This window comes from Bombina bombina, chromosome 6 (genome assembly GCF_027579735.1).
Source record: "Bombina bombina isolate aBomBom1 chromosome 6, aBomBom1.pri, whole genome shotgun sequence".
In the NCBI taxonomy this organism is placed as follows: Eukaryota; Metazoa; Chordata; class Amphibia; order Anura; family Bombinatoridae; genus Bombina; species Bombina bombina.
The window spans coordinates 557,481,906-557,498,764 of record NC_069504.1 but is presented as its reverse complement, the minus strand read 5'-3'; the positions used below and the strand labels follow the sequence as shown (position 1 = coordinate 557,498,764).

General features: G+C 42.3%; 1 protein-coding gene across 3 annotated transcripts in view; it reads left to right on the top strand.

Annotated features, from left to right (window-relative positions):
• The window catches only part of NEDD4 (NEDD4 E3 ubiquitin protein ligase), a 430,182-nt gene that overhangs the window by 270,030 nt on the left and 143,293 nt on the right, over window positions 1–16,859 (top strand). The gene's annotated exons all lie outside the window — the stretch shown is intronic.

The window sequence follows — 16,859 nt, the reverse complement described above, 5'->3', positions numbered from 1 at the left end:
CCTTACTTGTGGGAATATCTCTTCCCCAACAGGAAATGGCAAAGAGTCCCAGCAAAGCTGGCCATATAGTCCCTCCTAGGCTCCGCCCACCCCAGTCATTCTCTTTGCCGTTGCACAGGCAACATCTCCACGGAGGTGGTTAAGAGTTTTTTGGTGTTTAAATGTAGTTTTTTATTCTTCTATCAAGTGTTTGTTATTTTAAAATAGTGCTGGTATGTACTATTTACTCTGAAACAGAAAAGGATGAAGATTTCTGTTTGTGAGAGGAAGATGATTTTAGCAGACAGTAACTAAAATCGATTGCTGTTTCCACATAGGACTGTTGAGATGAAGTAACTTCAGTTGGGGGAAACAGTTAGCAGACTTTTCTGCTTAAGGTATGACTAGCCATATTTCTAACAAGACCATGTAATGCTGGAAGGCTGTCATTTCCCCTCATGGGGACCGGTAAGCCATTTTCTTAGTCAAGCAAACAGAATAATGGGCTTAATATGGGCTATAAAACTGGTAGACACTTTTATGGGCTAAATCGATTGCTTTATTTGGGCATTTTATACATGTTTATGCTGATAATTCACATTTATAAACTTGGGGAACGTTTTTTAACGGCAGGCACTATGTTAGACACCTTTTCCAGTCAGGGAGGGCCTTCCCAGTTGTAGGCTGAGCCTCATTTTCGCGCCATTACTGCGCAGTTGTTTTTGAGAGCAAGACATGCAGATGCATGTGTGAGGATCTGAAAGTAGCTGGAAAAGTTTCTAGAAGGCGTCACTTGGTATCGTAGTCCCCTCTGGGCTTGGTTAGGTCACAGCAAAGGCTATAGCTGGGACTGTATAGGGGTTAAATTTGTAAACGGCTGTATTTTAAGGGTTAAAGCTCTGAAAATTGGTGTGCAATACTCTTAATGCTTTAAGACACTGTGGTGAAATTTTGGTAATTTTTGAACAATTCCTTCATACTTTTTCACATATTCAGTAATAAAGTGTTTTCTGTTTAAAATTTAAAGAGACAGTAACGGTTTTGTTTTAAAACGTTTTTTGTGCTTTATTGACAAGTTTAAGCCTGTTTAACATGTCTGTGCCTTCGGATAAGCTATGTTCTATATGTATGAAATCCAATGTGTCTCCCCATTTAAATTTGTGTGATAATTGTGCCATAGCGTCCAAACAAAGTAAGGACAGTACTGCCACAGATAATGAAGTTGCCCAAGATGATTCCTCAGATGAGGGGAGTAAACATGATACTACATCATCTCCTACTGTGTCTACACCAGTTTTGCCCACGCAGGAGGCCCCTAGTACATCTAGCGCGCCAATGCTTATTACCATGCAACAATTGACGGCTGTAATGGATAACTCCATAGCAAATATTTTATCCAAAATGCCTACATATCAGAGAAAGTGCGATTGCTCTGTTTTAAACACTGAAGAGCAGGAGGGCGCTGATGATAATTGTTCTGTCATACCCTCACACCAATCTGAAGTGGCCATGAGGGAGGTTTTGTCAGATGGGGAAATTTCAGATTCAGGAAAAATTTCTCAACAAGCTGAACCTGATGTTGTGACATTTAAATTTAAATTAGAACATCTCCGCGCACTGCTTAAGGAGGTGTTATCTACTCTGGATGATTGTGACAACTTGGTCATTCCAGAGAAATTATGCAAGATGGACAAGTTCCTAGAGGTTCCGGTGCACCCGACGCTTTTCCTATACCCAAGCGGGTGGCGGACATAGTGAATAAGGAGTGGGAGAAGCCCGGCATACCTTTTGTTCCCCCCCCCCCCCATATTTAAGAAATTATTTCCTATGGTCGACCCCAGAAAGGACTTATGGCAGACAGTCCCTAAGGTCGAGGGGGCAGTTTCTACTCTAAACAAGCGCACTACTATTCCTATCGAGGATAGTTGTGCTTTCAAAGATCCTATGGATAAAAAATTGGAGGGTTTGCTTAAAAAGATTTTTGTACAGCAAGGTTACCTTCTACAACCCATTTCGTGCATTGTTCCTGTCACTACAGCAGCGTGGTTCTGGTTCGAGGAACTAGAAAAGTCGCTCAGTAGAGAGACTCCATATGAGGAGGTTATGGACAGAGTTCACGCACTTAAGTTGGCTAACTCTTTTATTTTAGATGCCGCTTTGCAATTAGCTAGATTAGCGGCGAAAAATTCAGGGTTTGCAATCGTGGCGCGCAGAGCGCTTTGGCTAAAGTCTTGGTCAGCGGATGTGTCATCCAAGACAAAATTGCTTAACATCCCTTTCAAAGGTAAAACTCTATTTGGACCAGAATTGAAAGAGATTATCTCAGACATCACTGGGGGAAAGGGCCACGCCCTTCCACAAGATAGGCCTTTCAAGGCCAAGAATAAGTCTAATTTTCGTTCCTTTCGCAATTTCAGGAACGGACCGGCCTCTAATTCTGCATCCTCTAAGCAAGAGGGTAATGCCACACAACCCAAACCAGCCTGGAAACCGATACAAGGCTGGAACAAGGGTAAGCAGGCCAAGAAGCCTGCTGCTGCTAACAAAACAGCATGAAGGAGTAGCCCCTGATCCGGGACCGGATCTAGTAGGGGGCAGACTCTCTCTCTTTGCTCAGGCTTGGGCAAGAGATGTTCAGGATCCCTGGGCACTAGAAATAGTTTCTCAGGGTTATCTTCGGGAATTCAGGGAACTACCCCCAAGGGGAAGGTTCCACATGTCTCACTTATCCTTAAACCAAATAAAGAGACAGGCGTTCTTACATTGTGTAGAAGACCTGTTAAAGATGGGAGTGATACACCCAGTTCCAATAAAGGAACAAGGAATGGGATTTTATTCAAATCTGTTGGTAGTTCCCAAAAAAGAGGGAACTTTCAGACCAATTTTGGATTTGAAGATCCTAAACAAATTTCTCAGGGTACCATCGTTCAAGATGGAAACCATTCGAACGATTCTACCCACTATCCAGGAAGGTCAATTTATGACTACCGTGGATCTAAAGGATGCGTACCTACATATTCCTATCCACAAAGAACATCATCAGTTCCTAAGGTTTGCCTTTCTGGACAAACATTACCAGTTTGTGGCCCTCCCATTCGGGTTAGCCACTGCTCCAAGGATTTTCACAAAGGTACTAGGGTCCCTTCTAGCTGTTCTAAGACCGAGGGGCATTGCAGTAGTACCTTACTTGGACGACATTCTAATACAAGCGTCGTCCCTGTCAAAAGCAAAGGCTCATACAGACATCGTTCTGGCCTTTCTCAGATCACACGGATGGAAGGTGAACATAGAAAAAAGTTCTCTGTCTCCATCAACAAGAGTTCCCTTCTTGGGGACAATAATAGATTCCTTAGAAATGAGGATTTTTCTGACAGAGGTCAGAAAGTCAAAACTTCTAAGCACTTGTCAAGTTCTTCATTCTGTTCCACGTCCTTCCATAGCGCAGTGCATGGAAGTAGTAGGGTTGATGGTTGCAGCAATGGACATAGTTCCTTTTGCACGAATTCATCTAAGACCATTACAACTGTGCATGCTCAAACAGTGGAATGGGGACTATACAGACTTGTCTCCAATGATTCAAGTAGATCAGAAGACCAGAGATTCACTCCGTTGGTGGCTGACCCTGGACCATCTATCCCAGGGAATGAGCTTCCGCAGACCAGAGTGGGTCATTGTCACGACCGACGCCAGTCTAGTGGGCTGGGGCGCGGTCTGGGAATCCCTGAAAGCTCAGGGACTATGGTCTCGGGAAGAGTCTCTTCTCCCGATAAACATTCTGGAACTAAGAGCGATCTTCAATGCTCTCAGGGCTTGGCCTCAGCTAGCAAAGGCCAGATTCATAAGATTCCAATCAGACAACATGACGACCGTTGCGTATATCAATCATCAGGGAGGAACAAGGAGTTCCCTGGCGATGAAAGAAGTGACCAAAATAATTCAATGGGCGGAGGATCACTCCTGCCACCTATCTGCGATCCACATCCCAGGTGTGGAAAACTGGGAAGCGGATTATCTGAGTCGTCAGACATTCCATCCGGGGGAGTGGGAACTCCACCCGGAGATCTTTGCCCAACTAACTCAATTATGGGGCATTCCAGACATGGATCTGATGGCGTCTCGTCAGAACTTCAAGGTTCCTTGCTACGGGTCCAGATCCAGGGATCCCAAGGCGACTCTAGTAGATGCACTAGTAGCACCTTGGACCTTCAACCTAGCTTATGTATTTCCACCGTTTCCTCTCATTCCCAGGCTGGTAGCCAGGATCAAACAGGAGAGGGCCTCGGTGATCTTGATAGCTCCTGCGTGGCCACGCAGGACTTGGTATGCAGACCTGGTGAATATGTCATCGGTTCCACCATGGAAGCTACCTTTGAGACAGGACCTTCTTGTTCAGGGTCCATTCGAACATCCAAATCTGGTCTCCCTCCAGCTGACGGCTTGGAGATTGAACGCTTGATTCTATCAAAGCGTGGGTTTTCAGATTCTGTGATAGATACTCTGGTTCAGGCCAGAAAACCGGTAACTAGAAAGATTTACCATAAAATATGGAAAAGATATATCTGTTGGTGTGAATCCAAAGGATTCCCATGGAATAAGGTAAAAATTCCTAAGATTCTCTCCTTTCTACAAGAAGGTTTGGAGAAAGGATTATCTGCAAGTTCTCTAAAGGGACAGATTTCTGCTTTATCTGTCTTACTACACAAACGACTGGCAGCTGTGCCAGATGTTCAAGCATTTGTTCAGGCTCTGGTTAGGATCAAGCCTGTTTACAGACCTTTGACTCCTCCCTGGAGTCTAAATCTAGTTCTTTCAGTTCTTCAAGGGGTTCCGTTTGAACCTTTACATTCCATAGATATTAAGTTACTATCTTGGAAAGTTTTGTTTTTGGTTGCTATTTCTTCTGCTAGAAGAGTTTCAGAGTTATCTGCTCTGCAGTGTTATCCGCCCTATCTGGTGTTCCATGCAGATAAGGTGGTTTTGCGTACTAAGCCTGGTTTTCTTCCAAAGGTTGTTTCTAACAAGAATATTAACCAGGAGATAGTTGTACCTTCTTTATGTCCGAATCCAGTTTCAAAGAAGGAACGTTTGTTGCACAATTTGGACGTAGTCCGTGCTCTAAAATTCTATTTAGAGGCTACAAAAGATTTCAGACAAACTCTTTGTTTGTCTATTCTGGTAAAAGGAGAGGTCAAAAAGCGACTTCTACCTCTCTTTCCTTTTGGCTTAAAAGCATCATCCGATTGGCTTATGAGACTGCCGGACGGCAGCCTCCTGAAAGAATCACAGCTCACTCCACTAGGGCTGTGGCTTCCACATGGGCCTTCAAGAACGAGGCTTCTGTTGACCAGATATGTAAGGCAGCGACTTGGTCTTCACTGCACACTTTTGCCAAATTTTACAAATTTGATACTTTTGCTTCTTCGGAGGCTATTTTTGGGAGAAAGGTTTTGCAAGCCGTGGTGCCTTCCGTTTAGGTAACCTGATTTGCTCCCTCCCTTCATCCGTGTCCTAAAGCTTTGGTATTGGTTCCCACAAGTAAGGATGACGCCGTGGACCGGACACACCAATGTTGAAGAAAACAGAATTTATGCTTACCTGATAAATTACTTTCTCCAACGGTGTGTCCGGTCCACGGCCCGCCCTGGTTTTTTAATCAGGTCTGATGAATTATTTTCTCTAACTACAGTCACCACGGTACCATATGGTTTCTCCTATATTTTTCCTCCTGTCCGTCGGTCGAATGACTGGGGTGGGCGGAGCCTAGGAGGGACTATATGGCCAGCTTTGCTGGGACTCTTTGCCATTTCCTGTTGGGGAAGAGATATTCCCACAAGTAAGGATGACGCCGTGGACCGGACACACCGTTGGAGAAAGTAATTTATCAGGTAAGCATAAATTCTGTTTCTCTTGTTAAGTGTATCCAGTCCACGGATCATCCATTACTTATGGGATATTCTCCTTCCCAACAGGAAGGAGCAAGAGGATCACCCACAGCAGAGCTGCTATATAGCTCCTCCCCTAACTGTCATATCCAGTCATTCTCTAGCAAGCCTCAACCAAGATGGAGGTCGTAAGAGGAGTGTGGTGTTTTATACTTAGTTTATTCTTCAATCAAAAGTTTGTTATAGGAAGAATCTGCCTGCGTTTTCTATGATCTTAGCAGAAGTAACTAAGATCCATGGCTGTTCTCACATATTCTGAGGAGTGAGGTAACTTCAGAGAGGGAATGGCGTGCAGGTTTTCCTACAAACAGAGAATGCAGCAGCATAGGTATTTTACCAATTTTATTTTGGCACAGACAAAGTCCAGGTTTTCCTGCAATAAGGTATGTGCAGTTAATATTTTTCTAGGGATGGAATTTGCTAGAAAATGCTGCTGATACCAAACTAATGTAAGTAAAGCCTTAAATGCAGTGACAGCGACTGGTATCAGGCTTATTAATAGAGATGCATACTCTGATAAAAATGTAATATAAAACGTTTGCTGGCATGTTTAATTTATATGTATTTGGTGATAAAACTTATTGGGGCCTAGTTTTTTTCCACATGGCTGGCTTGAATTTGGCCTAGAAACAGTTTCCTTAGGCTTTCCACTGTTGTAATATGAGTGGGAGGGGCCTATTTTGCCGTTTTTTTGCACAGCAAAAATTACAGACACAGACATCCAGCTTCTTCCTGCATGATCCAGGACATCTCTGGAGGGCTCAAAAGGCTTCAAAGTCGTTTTTGAGGGAGGTAAAAAGCCACAGTAGAGCTGTGGCAGTTGTTGTGACTGTTTGAAGAAAAAAAAAAAAAGTTTTTGTCTCTTATTATTTTTTGGGTATTAAGGGGTTAATCATCCATTTGCAAGTGGGTGCAATGCTCTGCTAACTTGTTACATACACTGTAAAAATTTCGTTAGTGTAACTGCCTTTTTTCACTGTTATTTCAAATTTTGACAAAATTTGTGTTTCTTAAAGGTGCAGTAACGTTTTTTATATTGCTTGTAAACTTGTTTAAAGTGTTTTCCAAGCTTGCTAGTCTCATTGCTAGTCTGTTTAAACATGTCTGACACAGAGGAAACTACTTGTTCATTATGTTTGAAAGCCATGGTGGAGCCCCATAGGAGAATGTGTACTAAATGTATTGATTTCACCTTAAACAGTAAAGATCAGTCTTTAACTATAAAAGAAATATCACCAGAAGATTCTGACGAGGGGGAAGTTATGCCGACTAACTCTCCCCACGTGTCAGACCTTTCGCCTCCCTCTCAGGGGATGCACGCTAATATGGCGCCAATTACATCAGGGACGCCCATAGCGATTACCTTGCAGGACATGGCTGCAATCATGAATAATACCCTGTCAGAGGTATTATCCAGGTTGCCTGAATTAAGAGGCAAGCGCGATTGCTCTGGGGTTAGGAGAAATACAGAGCGCGCAGATGCTGTAAGGGCCATGTCTGGTACTGCGTCACAATATGCAGATCATGAGGACGGAGAGCTTCAGTCTGTGGGTGACATCTCTGATTCAGGGAATCCTGATTCAGAGATTTCTAATTTTAAATTTAAGCTTGAGAACCTCTGTGTGTTGCTTGGGGAGGTATTAGCTGCTCTGAATGACTGTAACACAGTTGCAGTACCAGAGAAATTGTGTAGGCTGGATAAATACTATGCAGTACCGGTGTGTACTGATGTTTTTCCTATACCTAAAAGGCTTACAGAAATTATTAGCAAGGAGTGGGATAGACCGGGTGTGCCTTTTTCCCCACCTCCTATATTTAGAAAAATGTTTCCAATAGACGCCACTACACGGGACTTATGGCAGACGGTCCCTAAGGTGGAGGGAGCAGTTTCTACTTTAGCAAAGCGTACTACTATCCCGGTTGAAGACAGTTCTGCTTTTTCAGATCCAATGGATAAAAAATTGGAGGGTTACCTTAAGAAAATGTTTATTCAACAAGGTTTTATTTTACAGCCCCTTGCATGCATTGCGCCTGTCACGGCCGCGGCGGCATTCTGGTTTGAGGCCCTGGAAGAGGCCATCCATACAGCTCCATTGACTGAAATTATTGACAAGCTTAGAACACTTAAGCTAGCTAACCTATTTGTTTCTGATGCCATTGTTCATTTGACTAAACTAACGGCTAAGAATTCCGGATTCGCCATCCAAGCGCGTAGGGCGCTATGGCTTAAATCCTGGTCAGCTGACGTGACTTCGAAGTCTAAATTACTCAACATTCCTTTCAAGGGGCAGACCTTATTCGGGCCTGGTTTGAAGGAAGTTATTGCTGACTTTACTGGAGGTAAGGGTCACACCCTTCCTCAGGTCAGGGCCAAAGCAAAGGCCAAACAGTCTAATTTTCGTGCCTTTCGAAATTTCAAGGCAGGTGCAGCATCAACTTCCTCCGCTTCAAAACAAGAGAGAACTTTTGCTCAATCTAAGCAGGCCTGGAAACCTAACCAGTCCTGGAACAAAGGCAAGCAGGCCAGAAAGCCTGCTGCTGCCTCTAAGACAGCATGAAGGAACGGCCCCCTATCCGGCGACGGATCTAGTAGGGGGCAGACTTTCTCTCTTCGCCCAGGCGTGGGCAAGAGATGTTCAGGATCCCTGGGTGTTGGAGATCATATCTCAGGGATATCTTCTGGACTTCAAAGCTTCCCCTCCACAAGGGAGATTTCATCTTTCAAGGCTATCTGCAAATCAGATAAAGAAAGAGGCATTCCTACGCTGTGTGCAAGACCTCCTAGTTATGGGAGTGATCCATCCAGTTCCGCGGACGGAACAAGGACAGGGTTTTTATTCTAATCTGTTTGTGGTTCCCAAAAAAGAGGGAACCTTCAGACCAATTTTGGATCTAAAGATCTTAAACAAATTCCTCAGAGTTCCATCTTTCAAAATGGAAACTATTCGGACCATCCTACCCATGATCCAAGAAGGTCAGTACATGACCACAGTGGACTTAAAGGATGCCTACCTTCACATACCGATTCACAAAGAACATCATCGGTTTCTAAGGTTTGCCTTTCTAGACAGGCATTACCAATTTGTAGCTCTTCCCTTCGGGTTGGCTACAGCCCCGAGAATCTTTACAAAGGTTCTGGGCTCACTTCTGGCGGTTCTAAGACCGCGAGGCATAGCGGTGGCTCCGTGTCTAGACGACATCCTGATACAGGCATCAAGCTTTCAAGTTGCCAAGTCTCATACAGAGATAGTTCTGGCATTTCTGAGGTCGCACGGGTGGAAAGTGAACGAGGAAAAGAGTTCTCTATCCCCACTCACAAGAGTCTCCTTCTTAGGGACTCATAGATTCTGTAGAAATGAAAATTTACCTGACGGAGTCCAGGTTATCAAAGCTTCTAAATGCTTGCCGTATTCTTCATTCCATTCCGCGCCCTTCGGTAGCTCAGTGTATGGAGGTAATCGGCTTAATGGTAGCGGCAATGGACATAGTGCCATTTGCGCGCCTTCATCTCAGACCGCTGCAATTATGCATGCTGAGTCAGTGGAATGGGGATTACACAGATTTGTCCCCTCTGCTAAATCTGGATCAAGAGACCAGAGATTCTCTTCTCTGGTGGTTGTCTCGGGTACACCTGTCCAAGGGTATGACCTTTCGCAGGCCAGATTGGACAATTGTAACAACAGATGCCAGCCTTCTAGGTTGGGGTGCAGTCTGGAATTCCCTGAAGGCACAGGGATCGTGGACTCAGGAGGAGAAATTCCTTCCAATAAATATTCTGGAGTTAAGAGCGATATTCAATGCTCTTCTGGCTTGGCCTCAGTTAGCAACACTGAGGTTCATCAGATTTCAGTCGGACAACATCACGACTGTGGCTTACATAAACCATCAAGGGGGAACCAGGAGTTCCCTAGCGATGTTAGAAGTCTCAAATATAATTCGCTGGGCAGAGTACCACTCTTGCCACCTGTCAGCAATCCATATCCCAGGCGTGGAGAACTGGGAGGCGGATTTTCTAAGTCGTCAGACTTTCCATCCGGGGGAGTGGGAACTCCATCCGGAGGTGTTTGCTCAGTTGATTCATCGTTGGGGAAAACCAGAGTTGGATCTCATGACGTCTCGCCAGAACGCCAAGCTTCCTTGTTACGGATCCAGGTCCAGGGACCCAGAAGCGACGCTGATAGATGCTCTAGCAGCGCCTTGGTTCTTCAACCTGGCCTATGTGTTTCCACCGTTTCCTCTGCTCCCTCGACTGATTGCCAAAATCAAACAGGAGAGAGCATCGGTGATTCTGATAGCACCTGCGTGGCCACGCAGGACTTGGTATGCAGACCTAGTGGACATGTCATCCTTTCCACCATGGACTCTGCCTCTAAGACAGGACCTTCTGATACAAGGTCCTTTCAATCATCCAAATCTAATTTCTCTGAGACTGACTGCATGGAGATTGAACGCTTGATTCTATCAAAGCGTGGCTTCTCCGAGTCAGTCATTGATACTTTAATACAGGCACGAAAGCCTGTTACCAGGAAAATCTACCACAAGATATGGAGTAAATATCTTTATTGGTGTGAATCCAAGAATTACTCATGGAGTAAGGTTAGGATTCCTAGAATATTGTCTTTTCTCCAAGAGGGCTTGGACAAAGGATTATCAGCTAGTTCCTTAAAGGGACAGATTCTTCTCTGTCTATTCTTTTCACAAGCGTCTGGCAGAGGTTCCAGACGTCCAGGCATTTTGCCAGGCTTTGGTTAGAATTAAGCCTGTGTTTAAACCTGTTGCTCCCCCGTGGAGCTTAAACTTGGTTCTTAAAATTCTTCAAGGAGTTCCGTTGGAACCCCTTCATTCCATTGATATTAAACTTTTATCTTGGAAAGTTCTGTTTTTGATGGCTATTTCCTCGGCTCGGAGAGTCTCTGAGCTATCTGCCTTACAATGTGATTCTCCTTATCTGATTTTTCATTCAGATAAGGTAGTCCTGCGTACCAAACCTGGGTTTTTACCTAAGGTGGTTTCTAACAAGAATATCAATCAAGAGATTGTTGTTCCATCATTGTGTCCTAATCCTTCTTCAAAGAAGGAACATCTTTTACATAATCTGGACGTAGTCCGTGCCTTGAAGTTTTACTTACAAGCTACTAAAAATTTTCGTCAAACATCTACCCTGTTTGTCGTTTACTCTGGACAGAGGAGAGGTCAAAAAGCTTCGGCAACCTCTCTTTCCTTTTGGCTTCGGAGCATAATACGCCTAGCCTATGAGACTGCTGGACAGCAGCCCCCTGAAAGGATTACAGCTCATTCTACTAGAGCTGTGGCTTCCACCTGGGCCTTTAAAAATGAGGCCTCTGTTGAACAGATTTGCAAGGCCGCGACTTGGTCTTCGCTTCACACTTTTTCCAAATTTTACAAATTTGATACTTTTGCTTCTTCGGAGGCTGTTTTTGGGAGAAAGGTTCTTCAGGCAGTGGTTCCTTCCGCTTAATCCTGCCTTGTCCCTCCCATCATCCGTGTACTTTAGCTTTGGTATTGGTATCCCATAAGTAATGGATGATCCGTGGACTGGATACACTTAACAAGAGAAAACATAATTTATGCTTACCTGATAAATTTATTTCTCTTGTAGTGTATCCAGTCCACGGCCCGCCCTGTCCTTTTAAGGCAGGTCTAAATTTTAATTAAACTACAGTCACCACTGCACCCTATGGTTTCTCCTTTCTCTGTTTGTTTTCGGTCGAATGACTGGATTTGACAGTTAGGGGAGGAGCTATATAGCAGCTCTGCTGTGGGTGATCCTCTTGCAACTTCCTGTTGGGAAGGAGAATATCCCATAAGTAATGGATGATCCGTGGACTGGATACACTACAAGAGAAATAAATTTATCAGGTAAGCATAAATTATGTTTTTTACCTCTGTGATTACCTGTTTTCTAAGCCTTTGCTGACTGCCCCCTTATCTCAGCTCCTTTGACAGACTTGCATTTTAGCCAATCAGTGCTGACTCTTAAACAACTCCACAGGAGTGAGCACAATGTTATCTATATGACACACATGAACTAGCAGTATCCAACTGTCAAAATTCACTGAGAAAAGAGGCAGTTCAACGGCTTAGAAATTAGCATATGAGGCTACCTAGGTCTTTCCATAAAGAATACCAAGAGAGCGAAGCAAATTTGATGATAAAAGTAAATTGGAAAGTTGTTTAAAATTGCATGCCCTTTTGGAATTATGAAAGTAAAATTTTGACTAGACTGTCCATTTTAACGTGCGTCAGGATAGCGTAACTTCAGAGCTCTGGTTAACTGTTACCTGAGTCAAAAAGTGTCATAAAACACATCAGAAATACATTCAAAAGTACAGTTACACTCACAATAACACCATATATTAAAAAATATTTTTAAAAGTTGCATAAAAAAGCTATATAAGGGCTCAAAGATATGAGGTCTCAGGTGTTAGAAAAAAAGGGCTTTAACATATCGATACATACACATGTCTAAAAATGTATATGTATGTATGTTTATATATAAATCTATGGGAGAATACGTTAACACAATGTTCTAACTTCGGCTTTGTTGTGCGTTGAGTTAACGAGCGAGTGAAAACGTTCTGCTTTTAACTTGTAATACGCATGCTGCCCAACACACACAAAAAAACTTCTAGCGGAGTTATCGCTGTTGTGATAAATAGCGTTCCACTTGTAATCTAGCCCAAAGTGCGGTGAATGGTAGGTAAACATGCATATATCTATTCGAGACTGGTTTCACCAATAATATTTTTTATTTGAAATCGCACAGGGATGGTCTGGGCAGGCAACTTCTTTGCAGGGGATTAAACACACAAAAATAAAATATAATAATAAAATGCTCTAAAAAGTGAAAAAATGTATAATTTTATACTAGACTGTCCCGTTAAGCAAATCATGGTGGATAATGTTCGGTATTGTGTTCTAAGCTTTACAATTACAGTGCCATGTAAGTAATGGTAATGGTAAATTACTGCATAGTAGAACAAAAAATTGGAATACACATTAGCTTTTAGTATAAGGTTAATGGATTAACACCTACTTTTTCTGCGCTAAACGAAAGTTATACCTTACTCTGATATCCTCTTCTTCCGTAGCTCCATCCACCCTTCACTAGATAGAGTCTTTTTTTTTTCTTTTTATGTTGTGCGGTAACCGATCAGATTGTGTGCCGTACAGAATTAAAAATAATTCTGATTGGCTGCCTGCCACACGGAAACAACCGAAAAAGAAAAAAAAAAGCAGTCTAGTGAAGGGTGGAAGAAGCTTTGGAAGAAGAGGATATCAGAGTAAGGTATACCTTTCATTTGGTGCAGAAAAATTAACCTTCTACTAAAAGCTAATGTGTATTCCAAATTTTTGTTCTACTATGCGCAAATTTACCATTACTTTTAAAGTGATATTGAAGTCAAACAAATTTTCACGATTCAAAGTGTACAATTTTATACTTTTTCAGTTTATTTAGTAGCACCAAATACACCTCTTACTCTTTGTATCCTTTGTTCACTCCTGTTCATGAGAGCATAATTAGGTAGGTGCGTACATCTCTTGAGCAGGTAACATTTATATGGAACAAGTGGGTAGTGGGCCCTGCCAAGAGTTACGCTATTGTAAATCAGCTCCCATGAAGGTGATCTACAAACAGCTGGGCTCCTAGTCTTAACTGCTAAGGGAGTTCACAGAGGTAACAAAAGAAGGGACGAACTGAGATTAGAAAAGGTTAGTGTATATTATATATTTCTCTGAACAGTAGAGTCTTTAAGGAGCGCTTGAAAGGTAAGAGTCTTGTGGAGCGAGGCACAGAGTTCCACAAAACATGGACCAGTCTGGAGAAGACCTGTAGATTGGAATGTGAGGAGGTGACCAGAGGAGGAGAAGCAGAGGTCATGAATAGAATGAAGGGGACGGGAAGCAAAATATCTAGACACAAGGGTGCCGATTTATCAAGGGCCGAATGGCCCCTAATGCCCCTGTTTCCACGTGCCGAAAACAGCAGTTATGAAGCAGCGGTCTTAAGACCTCATACGATCGGGCTGACTGACACCCCCTGCTAGCGGACGCAAATCTGCAGGGGCCGGCATTGCACAAGCATTTCACAAGAACTGTTTGTGTAATGATAAATGCTGATAGCATACGCTGAGCAGATCATGTCGGACAGACCGATGATAAATCGGCCCCAAGGTCTGAGATATGGGGGGGGGGGGGATAGTATTATTGAGAACCTTGAATGTCAGAGTCATAATTTTGTGTTTAATTCTGGAGTTTATAGGAAGCCATTGAAAGGATTGGCAGAGAGGTTCAGCAGAAGAAGAGTGACGTGTAAGGAAGCCTGGCAGAGGCATTCATAATGGATTGTAAAGGAGATAGACGGCAACTAGGGAAACCAGAGAGGATAGTGCCCAAGACATGTGGACAATCTTTAGCCTACTTAGGTATCCTCTCATGGCAAGAAGCTACATGAGGACTGCCAAGAGAAATAGGTCAATTTGGTAATAGAAGTCATCTGGAATTATATTTAAAATTGTAGTCTCTGTCTGAAACATGAAAGTTTAATTTTAATAAAACCTGTCTTATTTTATACCAGATAAATATTCTCATGGCTCCCTCTCTTGCATATTAGATCAATTCACTGACAATCACAATTAAAACCAGTTGAGAAAGATACACAGAGCAAAGTAAATGATATATGAATTCTGCAGTTTCTAGTGCCAATAGGATGAATCCAGCAACATGTAATACTTTATTTTAGAATGCTGTATAAATCTAACCAGTTTGAGATAATAATGTTCTGTTCAAAACTGTACAAGTTGACACAGATCTACAAATATAGAGCAAGTTTACTAAAGCAGATGGGATTGAAGCAATGCGTATGAGCCAAAGAGCTGTTTCACATCAGCTGTTACTCCAGGAAAATATAGAGCTCAGTTATGGTAATTTACTTCAGAGTGTTCCGTCCCTTTAGTGTTAGATAATTAATGAATTCATTAAAAGGACATATTGCTTTTGAGTACAAATTGTATTTGTCTCACACTCCATAGAGAGGCCAAAATCAAACTATTTAACCTGAAAATGTTGCAATTTAAGTATCTAGTTTAGGCAATTAGCAGCATTTTGAAAACTTGGTTTACAGAATATGGTTTTTGACCACTCTAGGGAGGGTGAGACAAAGAACACTTTTTTTACACAACAAGAGGTGCTTTATGCCCCTTTAAGCAGCAGTCACAGATCCTGTGTAGTGTCGTAGGTTTCTCTACTTGCAGAAGAAGCTTAGAGATGCAGGCTGAATGTGCTGCCAGGCTGGGGTTTCTGATGTGTTTATAGCTATGGCTGTATTAAACTCTGCATCTTGCAGTAGTTTGTTTTACTGTTTAAGCCTCTCTTGTTAGTTGGCTTAACAAACGCATTACAGTATCAGTATTGTTTTCATTTACAGACTGTTTCTCCTTACTGAAATGGACATAAATGGTCATACCTTAAATTGTTGTTTATGTATTTGTGATGTTCTTATATAAATCTACAATATTTGGGGGAATGCTTATGTGAGATAATTACTGAAGATAAATTTTTAACTAATAGCACCTTATAGAGATGTGCAGTAGTTCCCATAATTAGTAAATTGTGATCTTACTTTAAGTACTCATCGTAAAATGGTGAGCGTCCTTTTACGCAGTTACAGCATAGAGAGTCTAACTATCCTGTATTTAGTGGGACAGTGCCAAATCACGTCCTCAATCCCTCTCTCCTTCCGTTATCTGTCTTTTTCTTGTACAGGCTACTCCCAGCAGCCTCAGTGCAAATAGGAATGTGTTGGGTTTAGCATGTGTGCCATGACCAAAGCCTGTAGCAGGAATCACTTTAGTTTTAGTTTGGTGACATGTCACACAAGGCAATTCCATTTCACAATAGAACCCTGGAAAAGCCCCTTGACTTTCACCTTACAAACCTAGCAGTAAACTGGACAAATATAGTTGAATTACACCAGCCTAGCACATAAAGTGTTATTATAAATGGTGATTTGTGTGAGGGAGAAACATGTCTACAAAACCAAATTATCATAATTCTAATGCAGTCTCATTTTAATTTGTGAAAACCTTGTGTTTAACATCTTTATAAACAAATATATTTTTATATTTCAATCTATATATTTCATTTTACTGCATAATCCTTAAAGGGACACTCAAGGCAAAATAAACTTTTATGATTCAGATAGGGCATGCAGTTTTAAGACACTTTCCAATTTACTTCCATTATCAAATTTTGTACATTCTTTTTATATTCACACTTCCTGGGGAACAAGATTCTACTGAGCATGTGCACAAGCTAACATGGTATACGTATACTAGTCTGTGATTGGCTGAGGTATGTCACATGATAAAGGGGGCCGGAAAATGTGAGAGAAAATAAATGTCAGATTTTCTTTTACTGCTTACTTGAAATTCATTATCTTTTTATTCTGCACTTGTTAGTTTTGCAAGTCTCCTGCATGGAGTGGTCTTTTAAATTTTGCTTTTCAGTTGTGTGCCCGCTTGAAATAGGATGAACCTCTAAAAGGTCTTCAGGCTTCTCCTGTTATTCTAGTTTTTTTTTACCTTGGAGCCTTCACTATTTTACAGTTTAGGGGACAAGTGTTCCAGACAAGATATTGCAACCTCAGGAAAGCTCATGTCTCCCAGAAACATTTCTAATTTAGCCAATCCAGTGTTTTGGTTTAGCTGTTTTCTCTTGTAAGGTGTATCCAGTCCACGGATTCATCCATTACTTGATATTCTCCTTCCCAACAGGAAGCTGCAAGAGGATCACCCACAGCAGAGCTGTCTATATAGCTCCTCCCCTGCCACCTCCCAGTCATTCTCTTGCAGCTCTCGACAAGGGAAGCAGCTAGAAAGATGTGGTGCATTAATGTAGTTTATCTTCAATCAAAAG